We start from the raw sequence: 11,965 nt of genomic DNA on the forward strand, positions 1-11,965 counted from the left end.
ATGTTCTACAGAATTAGGAAAGTTTGTTTTAAAAAACCACACATTGATAAAATTAATCTGTTGATATTAAAAATTGCTCTTGAAAAGCTACGAGAATTAAAAAATTACATTAATTTTCCTGGGATTTTAAAAGAATATACACCACTATTGCACCGAATTTCTCAATTTATTGGCTCAAATTAGAACAATTTTGCGCTATGGTCTTATATACCGATACTAGAGGATAAGTCGGAGCTAAGTGAATGTTTCTGGTTTCGAGTCTCGGCCACCGATTTAAACAGACTCGATTGTTCGTTCGTCGGGCGCGCGCTAGTCCTCTTTGTCGTCGACTAAGAAGCGAGAGCAAAGAATGGAACGAGGGTGTTCCAAAACAAAAGAAGTTTATTACCGGGCTCGGCCATAGAAGCGCGCCGGACGGGGTGATCGTCGCCACGAAAACGGGGGAGGCAGAAAGGGATGCTCGGGAAAAAAAGAAAGCCGGCCGAGGGGGGGCGATCAGTGGTTCCTCCACAGTCAACCCCCATCGTACTTTGTACCGCTTCTCTTTTAACTAGAACATGATAAGCCAGCGTGGTTTTTCAGCGTCACGCACGAAAATAGAAATCGTACGAAGGATCTTCATTAATATCTAATCTCTTTTATTAAAAATATCGTAACGTTAAAATCAACTTGAAATAATGGATTTTTTTTTAATCATTCGTACAATAATTTTCCTTGCGATTCTTTTATTTATGCAATTATGCGGAGCAATAAAGCAAAGTAAATATATCGAGATACAAAACTGGGCAGATTGGAATTAATTTTAGAGCTTTGCATTTCGAAATTTCTGCGCGCATTTCTGTCGGAGACATTTTACTGGAGCGCAATATAGCGTCGTAGAGGGGGTTGAAGAAGTGATGAAGCGTCGGAGATATGGGGGGAGGGATAAGCGTCGAGGGCTTCGTGCGATTAACAAGGAGGGACACGCGGAGGAGAGGACGAGGGTAGCAAAAGAGAAGAAAGAGAGAGCGAGTTAGGGCGCAAAAGGAAAGCGAGAATACGGGCCATTGTGCGAAAAGAATCAGGTACCGCGCGCGCGTGTGTGTTTTCAGAAGGGGGTTCGCCCGTGGCGCGACGCGGCCCCCGGGCTCTCCGTCGGAAAGAAAGAGAGAGAAGGGGGACGGAAAGAGAAAGAGGCAGGAAAGGGGAAGGTAGCGGGGTATACGTGAGCGACTACCGAACGGCCCTCGCTTACTCCAACGAAAGAAAATCGATATGCATGATTCACGCACGCGAGAGCGTGGCGAAGAGGGTTGGAGGGGGGGGAGGGGAGCAAGCGGGGCGCTCTTGCTAGGGGAGCAGAAGGATGGAAAGAGAGAGAGAGAGAGGGGCCGAAAGAAAGTCGTATATACCGGAGGGAGAGAACGACGGGGGGAGAGATCAGGAGGGGGACACAGGCCACGCTCTCCGTCGTAGCGCGAGCTTCTCTCTTCCCTCAGCCGCCTCGTGTTCTCGTAACGAAATGGGGGACGTGCCTCTGGGCTCTGGGTGTACGACAGTAGTACGCACACCGTGCCCGGACACACGCGTAAATTCTATACACAAGCGTTCCCGCGTGTGACGGGGAGGGGTATAACCCCGCGATGCTACCCCCTCGGTCACTCGATCAGTCGTGTCCGAGATACGCGCGTTGTCACGTTAGCGTCGCGCTGCGTCGCGTCGCGTCGCGTCGCTCGGCGGCGACGCGCCACTTCCGGTTAACCGAGTTTTCACCCCCTTCCAAGTAGGGGAAACCGTTGTAATTCCGCGGTGAGTTTGCCGTCACGCGCGCGAGACACGGGAAAACGTGCGTTCTACGCAGCAAATCGTCGCGCCTCGTGAGGGATCACCTTCGATAGCTGCGTCACCAATTTTAATTTCTATAAACTATTTCTTCGCGACTCCAGAATTGTAGAGTGTGTTTCGCAAATGAAGTAGAAACTCTTCAGCACGTAGTGAGGAATCTTTAATCGGATACGATATCTCAAAAGTACGTGAAAAATCTGAAATGTCTAAAAACGCTTGACAAATCAAGAATACCTTTTACATAAATACCTCTGCGCGTCATTCTTTTTATAGTTTTATTGATTATCTGGCACGTGCAATTTTTAATTTTTTATATCAATTGTTTGACGATCTTGAATTAGTCAACGTAAGGTATATCTACTTTTATTTTGTCTTACTCTACTTATTTAAATTAATTTCATATCATTTAAAATTAACGACGTTTCAATCTTAAACAATTAGATAAGTATTAAAATTATACAAATTGTCCATTTCACATCATCAATTTTCAAATAATTAAACGAGTCATATTTTATGTATTTCTAATCTTTTTTATGTTAAATATATCACGTTCATTAATTATTAGAAAAAATACTCGTTTTCTAAGAAAGCTTTGCGCAAAAACCGAAGCTTTCGACGTATCGTTTATGCAATGACTCAATGCACTTCTGTCCAGTCTTCGTGATTAGAGTGAATTTGGAACGAAGGCTCGTCGGAACTGCGACGAAACAATTTAGCGAACAATGTACCCGCCGCCAACGCGACTGCGCGCTTTCCCGCCACGAGGTCTAGTAAGGGTGTAAGAATGAATGGAACGGGAGGGTGAATCAGCTCGTGTATGTCGATCGCGTTGCGAAACACGCGTCGCTTTCAATTATTAATGATTAGCGCTGATTTTTGGATCAGAATACTTTCGCGTCCTGAGACCATGTCAATGTGCTTCCTTTCGTAATTGAAGCAAAATCGTCGCCAACAGTTTTTACCTCTATTATGAAAAATTGATTAATAACGAATTTGGTTAGCCACATTAGTGCGCACTGATGCATATTAAAACCATTGTACACTGATTTAATCTGAATGTGAAAGTAAAATGCAAATACTTTGAATTATGAAACATATAAATTTTACTTAACAGCACAATAAAATATATTATGTATTTTACGATTTCATTCATTTTTATATTAAACACACATCTTTACATCAATTTGTGTACAATGCTTGCTTTATTATGCATTAGTGTGTTTAGTGTACACTGAGTGCATCCAATTGAGTTCGCTGAGTTAAAATAACATTAAAGCAGAGACAGAAACCGAGAAGTTGAATATTTTATATAAAAATATTTAACTCGAATATTTTTATATCGATCGTCTTGTACCCGGTGTGATGTAGATTAATCTCGGTTTAACCCGCTTTTTACATTTCTAATTCTAAAAATTAGATCTTTATTTGTTTTTAACACAGAGATAAAAAGTAAGTCAACTCAAAAGATTAAAGTTAATCTACATTGGTAGAAGTGGACATTAATCCTATCTTTTACGTTTAATAATTCTTCGGATATAATAAAGACAATGAAATAGATGCCTAACAAATGTCGGGTAAGTTTAAAAAATAATACTAAAGGCTCTCTCGATGATTTCGAAATTAAATATTGATATACGTAGTATTCACAATCGTGACAATTTAAAAATTATATCTCGCATTTCATACTTATAAGAATCTATAGCGATCGAACGCAAGAATTCATACGCGTTACCATTTGCAGGATAACCCTTCGATTGTGGAAGGGCGATCGATTTGGAGGATTTGCGCAATCGTGCTCTCTTGAACCCTACAGCTTGAGTTATAGCCGTTGTAATAGGATTACGTAAGGGAGGCGTGCAGATCGATTATGTGTAAACAGCGAACTCTTTTCCACTCGGAGGATCAGTATGACTCAGAAAACATGATGACGTTGCGTATATGGGAAAAACATGCGTATGCACCGCATGGAATCTGCATGACGCATCCTAGATGCTCGCGAAAGTGCGTCTATTCTACTTTCTTTCACACATAAGTATAATACTTTCATCCGTCTACAATCGGAAACGATTCAGCAATCTATAGTTCTCAGCAAATCTTATAAACAAAGCGATTAGAAAAAATACTTTGTTCCTCACTTTGTCCTAATTGATAGTTTTCCTTCAAGAATTAGTCGCAGAAATGTGCTTATTTAACACTAATACCGACGTTTCTTATTAAAAGAACTAAACAAATAAATCACTATACGAAAATAAAAAAGTGACAACACAAACCAAATATTTCATCAGAATAAAAAATATAATTATTGATAAATTAAAATTTTTCAGAATCTTGCATTTTAAGAAATATATATATATGTATATGTATAAGATAGATAAAAAATATTGATCTAAAAGATACCAATCTAAAAATCAGGCCAATAATGACTGCCCGGTACTTCTAGTACTGAATTAAAAAAATGATAAAAGAAGATAATAATCGTTTATCTTTTTTTTTATTTGGACAGATAATCCATACATAATATAATTTGATCGAAATAGTTAAAAGAAAAAAAGGGAAACCGGATGTGGGGAACATATTATCGATGTGTATGTGATAATTTTGGAGGATTTGTTTCAAATTTTCTAGCTCAAAATATTATATTGTACATTAAAAAAAATTATACTATTCGATAGGACACAAAGTTCAGCTTTAAGAATTTTATTTCTTTATGGTACAATGATTTTTAACTGAGTGTGAGTAATTAAAATCAAAATGTTCCTTTATTTAATTCGCGAATAACTCAGGAAAAAATCGTAGGAACATTTTTTAAATACGATTTGCAGGGAAAGCTTCAAGCTTTCACGATAGTCAAAAATTTTCGCAAATTTTTTTAGTGAAAGACCCACAAAGTGAATAGAAAATTTTTTATCTTTTTCAGCTCGTAGTTTTTTGTATGAAAAAATTACCAAACTTACAGAAACTCAAAAAATATAGTAACCTTTCGAGAAAGTAGAGAGAGAAATTTCAAGTTTTAAAATTCTTTTTATTTTAAATTTAAATTTCGTTCGTTTTTTACGAAGTATACAATTTTGAGCTAGAAAATTGAAACGAACTTTCCAAACTGCAACTTAATAGTTTGTTTGTCGAGGAGTCGTGAAATAGTAATTAGCGCCGTAGGAGGTATTTGTAATAGGATGATTCGACACGACCGAATGGGAGCGATCTGATGTTCGCACAGGGGGCGGCTCCGGGGATTTCGATGCAAGGCGCGCGGCGTCGCATCGTGAATCAACGCGACGCACGATATTTGACTTGCGTCGCATCTGTCAGTTTCTTTTTCAGTCATTCTCTATTCTCATTATATATTTCCACGATATTTCTGTGGTATACTCGAAATATCCCAGTCAACACCAATTAAAAGCAACATCTGTTACTTTCACACTCAATAATATCTGTAAATGTAGTAAAACAAGTACATGATGTTACATAATAATTACATTGTTGAGTGCAAAATTGTAACATAGATGTTATGTTACTTCTAGTTGATGTCGATTCGAATAATCTACATTCTGTATTATTTCTATATTAATTCCAATCTACGATGTGTATCAATATCGTGTCCTTTTAGGTCAACTCTGCAATCTTTATTGACTTACGAATATCTTAAAATCAATATTCGCACGTTCCATCGTTATAGATTAGCCACACTATCACCGTCTGATTTATTCACAGTTTGGATTTATTCAACTCGTGGATCAGATTTTATCATGTTCTTATTTGCGTTAGTTGCCCTTATCTCTCCTATGTGAGTTGCTTTCGAGATTGAACCGTTAACGTGATTAAATTATATATATATATTACACTTTTCTATCTTGCATAAGTGTTTCGAGAAAATTTTAGTGTAAAACACTACCATATATTCTATTCCTTTCTTCCGTTCCCCTCAACATCGTTGCGCTCACGATTTCTTCTTTCCGCTTCTGCCTTTGTTTTTCGCTTATTCCGTGTCGGCGTTGACATGGTACGCGCGTGTAACGTAAGAGAAGAAAACGGAAAAACGACGCCGGCCTGCGGTTGGCCGGATCTGGTTCAGAAACGAGATACGCCTGAGAGACCTGACGTAAACAAACGGTAATGTGTCGCGTCTCCGTAGACTGCAAACGATAGACTAGTACGTGAACAGCGCTCGATACCTGCTTATTGATTATCAATCGAACGCAATCAACGCGTAAGTACTCGAATTTTGTATACCATACTAACCTATTTTAAGCAGCAGCTTCAAGATAGATAACTTTTCCACTTATCGTTCTTTTTTATCCTACACAGATGTAGTTTTTTCGTATAAATTGAAAGCGAGAGAGAGAGAGAGAGAGAGAGAGAGAGAGAGAGAGAGAGAGAGAGAGAGAGAGAGAGAAATCGCAGCATTGACATTTTTATTAAGAATTTTAAAGGACTAATAAGTTTCTCTTTTTTTTCATTATATATTTTTTATTTATATAAAATTTGAGAACGACAGAATTTCAGAGTCGTGTCTCATTCGCGAAATTTAACCCTTACATTAAACGATGTAATACATAATTTTCAAATTTTTTTTATTTATGTTTCTCTTCATTTTATTATAATGTAAGATTGATCAATTCTATGATGATATATTAAGTGATATATGTATATATGTATATTCGATTTAAAACACTGAGAAAAATATAAATATTTAGTTCAATTAAACATTTACTTACAGTGAACAAATATTTGTTCAATAAAAAGAATGATTCTTAAATCACATTAATAATTCTTATAAAATAAGTAAATAATTTTTTTTCAAATAAATATCCTTTTTATTCTTCTTCAAATAAATATATTTTTATATTTAATAAATATTTAGTTGGCAATATTCGACTAAATATTTATCAAAATTGATATTTTTTCTCAGAATGTACAAATTTTTATTTCTCATATGCATCTCACATATATCTTTATTTATCTTTCCGTAAAAATGTTAAATCTTATACTTTCTGTCACTTCATATGTTGTATTCTTTTTCGTTTTAATATTTAACTTTTATATATATTGTATATACGACAGAGATACAGCGACGTTCAAATGTGTACAAAAACGTATTCAGATTCGCTTCACAGCCTTAGGGTCAATAATATGCCTTTCCAATATGCCGGACAACACCTGCATGTTGGAAAATATGCGTTTTATGCGAGCATCTGCCCCAATGCGATCCATTGGCCCATTTCCAGCTGTACTGCGTGCCCCGGAAGTGAGGCTCGATTATTATAAATTATACGAGATATTCCTTGGAAGCCTATTCTTTTTATTCATGCTTCTTGGTTCAACGACGAGTTAAATTATGAATATAAAATATGAAATAGTCTCTCATTCTCCTTAGATATGTTTGAAATCCAAGAAAGCTGAAAATTTTAAAGAATCAATGCTTTCTCGGATATTTTGTTTAATGATCGACCAAAGAAACATTATAACAAATTTTATTTAATTTTTTATGATATCTTTAACATTCGAGACAATTAATAAATAATTTAAAAGTAATTATAAGGTTCAATATGTATAAAATAGTATAAATGTAAAGAGGACAATGAGCCAAGTAAATTGATTTACTCAACTTACTTGGCTCGTTATTCTCTTTACATTTATACTGTTTTAATAAATAATTCTTCGATAATAATTTATGAGTGTAATATCAACAGGATATAAAGTATGTAAGTACAAGTACACATGACGCGTATGAAACGAGGACGTTAGAAAATATTTTTTTAAAATCTGCGTTTTAAATATTATAACAAAGAAATGCATAGATGATAACGTAGTTGGCCTTACCACCAAGGCCGTACTTTGAAAACACCTGTCTCACATTTCGTTAAAAATCACTCTAAGACTATGAAAGGGTAAACGCAACAATTCACTTTGTCTGCGACAAAAGGCAAGGATTTATTACTATATGATTATACAATTTATCATACTAATGTTATCGTCATCATTTTAGAAATTTTTCGTTTCTGTACCGACATAGATATTCAAACCAAAGTAAATAAAAACTTGATATAGTATTCAGAAGATATCCAAAATTCATTCACAATCTGTTATTTTCAATCTAAAGAAGATAAGAATTGTAATTCATTTCAGAAAATCATATTTCAATATGATACCAGTTATTCAGTTTATTAAAATAAAATTCTTTTTGCAATATTTTTTGACAAAAGTTATAGCAATAAAGCTTTGCTTTTCTTAGATTGTATGTTAATATTTCTTTATTTATTATTTATTTGTTTTGTATATAAATCATGTTAGGTTGTCGCATAGCTCTGTATATGCGAACGGTGGACTAACTCATAATCGGTGCGCGGGTTCGATCTCTCGATTCATGTATATGTATATATATATATATATAATATACGGAATTTAAATTTATACAAGATTCTCCAAGATAATGGATAAAAGATTTGACGTGAAGCTAACAACTTCACCGTGTAATAAAGATCTATACAAAAATACTAAATTTTAATAAATATTTGAATAGTATCAATTAACTAAATATTTACTTATAGTAAATAAATACTTACTCAATAAAAAATAATGGTTAAATCAAATTAACGGGGGTTCTTATACTAAATAAATATTATCTCTATATTAATAGGTAAATATTTAGTTGATACTGTTCAAACAAATGATTTATTAAACAATTAAAATCGGAATTCTTGACAAGAATAAATCAATTTATAGAAATAATTCTATTTCCAAAGTTAGTGTTTAAAAATATTAAATGCAAATTTTTACAAATATTATTTCAGTTTTATAGACTGCGTTAATAAGTCAAACTTGATTTATTAAAATTTAATACATTTTCAGTGTATAATTATAGTTTTTTTCGATGTTAAGACTATATATCGCGAATGACGAAAGACAAACAAAAACCATTGTTAGGTACAGACAGGAGAGGAGGAGGAAAAGGGACAAACATAAAGAGAAACAAGGATGAAAGACTGCAATAAGTTGAGGGGGGGATGGTGGCAATTTGCACTTGGCGTAGAGAGTACCACCGATATCTAGTATCCCGTCGTGTTATTACGCTCGAGATACTCCGAAGTAAGAGGGAAACGGGGTCCGGAGATGACTGAGGGTGCGGGAGAGATGGGAGGGGAGGATACAAGGTGTAGACTTACTTTGGACTTGGGTGTGGGATTACCGTACTTATATTCAGCTCTAAGATTAAGTTACCACTTTGCTTTACGGCAAGTGAACAGACCGCCTGCATATAGGAAGCCATCTGAGCACTTCTGGGACAGTCTGTCCCGTTCGTCTGGGTCCACCTACGAATAACAACATTCGTTCGTTCCAGGAAAAGTTTCACGACAGATCAACGACGTTGCTCCTTCACGTTAATCTCCCTCGAAATATCGGGACGTGAAATATCCTTTCGCCATTGACCGCGTTCTCGATCGCGAAGGGGAAAGAGCGTGAGCTTCTGGAAATAAGTCCTATCCGGGCCCACCCATTGCGCTTTCTCGCACTTGAAATACATCCCCGTTCGCTCTCCACATTATTCGCCTGGAAAGGTAACCGATCACACTTTAGCCGGTCGAAACCAACGAAATGGAATAAAAACCTACTGAAACGTGATGAAAAGAGGTACGTATAACACCGTGAGGGATAATTCGGTCAATAGAATTTAAAGTAAACATTCTATTGTACAAAATCGATTTCTTCGTATTTGAAGACACAAATGAGTTACAAGAATTGTTCGATGGAATATAATACTGAAAAAGAATAGTTACCGAATGATGAAATAATTTCAATTGAATGTTCAGTTAACGTAATAAAAAATAACTTTATTTTTTTAACAAACGATTGATTATATTAATTATGTTTGGTATATTATTCAATATTATAAAGAGAGAGATGTTTTCCACAGATACTTGATCTTCCTTCAACGAACATCACCTTGTAAGGCTTCGAGATAATCCTACTTGAAAACTCGCTATCAGTTTGCGCAACATACTTTACATTACAACGGTAGAGCAATAGAATTTTCGCATATAAGAAAGTAGAGGTACTGACTTCTGTGCGTGCTGGGGTATGCGCTGGACTTCCTAGCACCATTAGAAATCAGTACTACTCTTCTTAGCATTCGGCAATTAGAGTGCGAAGCGAAACAGAATCGTTCCTTGTGTTTCGTGCGAGTGTAATCGCGCTACCGAGGGATTGAGAAAAATAGGATAGAAATTAACGCACGATGAAAATAATTAAACATCTTTTTCCCTTTAATCTTTTTCATACATCATTGTAATCATCGTTTACCTGTACATTCGATTATTTTTCTCTTTACAACTTTGAGCAACACCGTGGCTCAAAGACGTGACACTTACATGATATTAAATCGATTCACTAATGTGGTGCTCTGCTTTATTAAATTATATAATTGTGTCTACTCGCTTCCTGCAAGTCTCACTCATCAGGAGATCTCTCCAGTATAACGGTCGTTATTATAATATATATATACCCATGATCAATGATCCGGCCCCCCCTAGTTGAGACGAATTAAGCGTCACAGTTGTATATAAATTATTTTGCCTACGCAACATATGCTTCCGCTTAGCAAGTTTAATTAAATATACAACAGATATTGTGTAAATATTTATATTTTTAATTGTCAAATTTATTCAGTGTTGGTAAGTAGCTCTGCTTAATTTAATTGAAAGAGAAAATTTATAACGATATGCAATCGAGCATTCAGTCGGTGAATTGTATATGATCGAATTACAAAAAATAGCTAACACTTTATTGAACTTATTTGTATGAAGAGGGGCCGTATCATTATTTTCCACGAGTGTAATGTTATACGCTTACTAACAATAAGTAAATATTACATACACATATATAAGTATAAACATACTATACTTTGCGAGGAAGTATGAAACATTAGAATAAATAACTTTATATTCATACACAACTCGGAACTATACGGTAATGACTGTGGCAATGGCGTAATAAAGGAATATGTGCCTATATACAATAATATTAAATTTGCCCGTATAAAATACAATGTACAAAATACAGGGCAACTCTCCTAATGTCTTATACGCGTGTCTGACGAAAAAGCGACAACAACGAGCACCCAGTTGAAAAGCGAGAAGATCAAGGACACTTGATACCCTCCTTATACAACGCAGTACGTACCAATTAAAACAAAATATCTACGAAAGAGACTGGATAGTAAAATTGTATAAATGTATGATTATGAATTTTACAAGACGCTTAATTAAAAAAAAATATATATATATATATTATATATATATATATATATATATATAAATCGCGAATAAAAAAAACATAAGTCGAATATAAGAAAAATTGTAATCCGAATTTTAATTTACCTATAAATAGATAAAGTCAGATTTTAATTTTATTTGTAAAAAATGTAACTTATATTTGAGGAATGAATTGATAAACTTAATATTTAGAATCCTAAATACTTACAAGGGAACTTTCCCCTGGGAAAGCCTGCGCCACTCATTTCGGTTTCACTCCAATTTTTATTTCATCTTTACTTTAGTAGTGAAGTATCCATGTTTTGAGAAAAATCCTCGATCTCGACCGTTTTAAAGATATTGTAGTGGAGAGGAGTGACCCCTTGATGCCCAACAGGGTCGGCGAAGTCAATTTTTTCTATGTATGGAGTTTCGGTTAGGGGAGGGTGGCGAGGTGGAGGGGTGACATTAATATTTTAGACTGTTCTTTTAGAATGTATGCGTTTTTATTTTCATGTTTTATAGTATAAACCAAATGTTGCTGCTCTTATTTTGTTTTTAGTTATAAAATTGTTCATTAGTAATTCGAAATTTAAATCTTTGGTAATATCCTGATACACGTGTAAAATTACTATATTTAAATGTTTTTGTAACATTGTCGCTCGAAGAAAATTTTTTAGACGCCTAAGCGCGGAAAACGACCTTTCGTTAGAACACGACGAACCCGAAATTGTTAATAGTATTTTAATTATAATAATTTAGTGAAACTAATTATGTGTTAATTAAGTGTTTATTAAGTGTTAATTTGGTGTTTACTTCTGACGAGGTTCTGACGTATATATGGAATTCTATAGCTTAAAAATTTGTATGTATGGAATGCTCCAAACCGATCC

The sequence above is a fragment of the Cyphomyrmex costatus genome, unplaced genomic scaffold, assembly GCF_001594065.2.
Source record: "Cyphomyrmex costatus isolate MS0001 unplaced genomic scaffold, Ccosl1.0 scaffold2, whole genome shotgun sequence".
NCBI classification, from domain to species: Eukaryota; Metazoa; Arthropoda; class Insecta; order Hymenoptera; family Formicidae; genus Cyphomyrmex; species Cyphomyrmex costatus.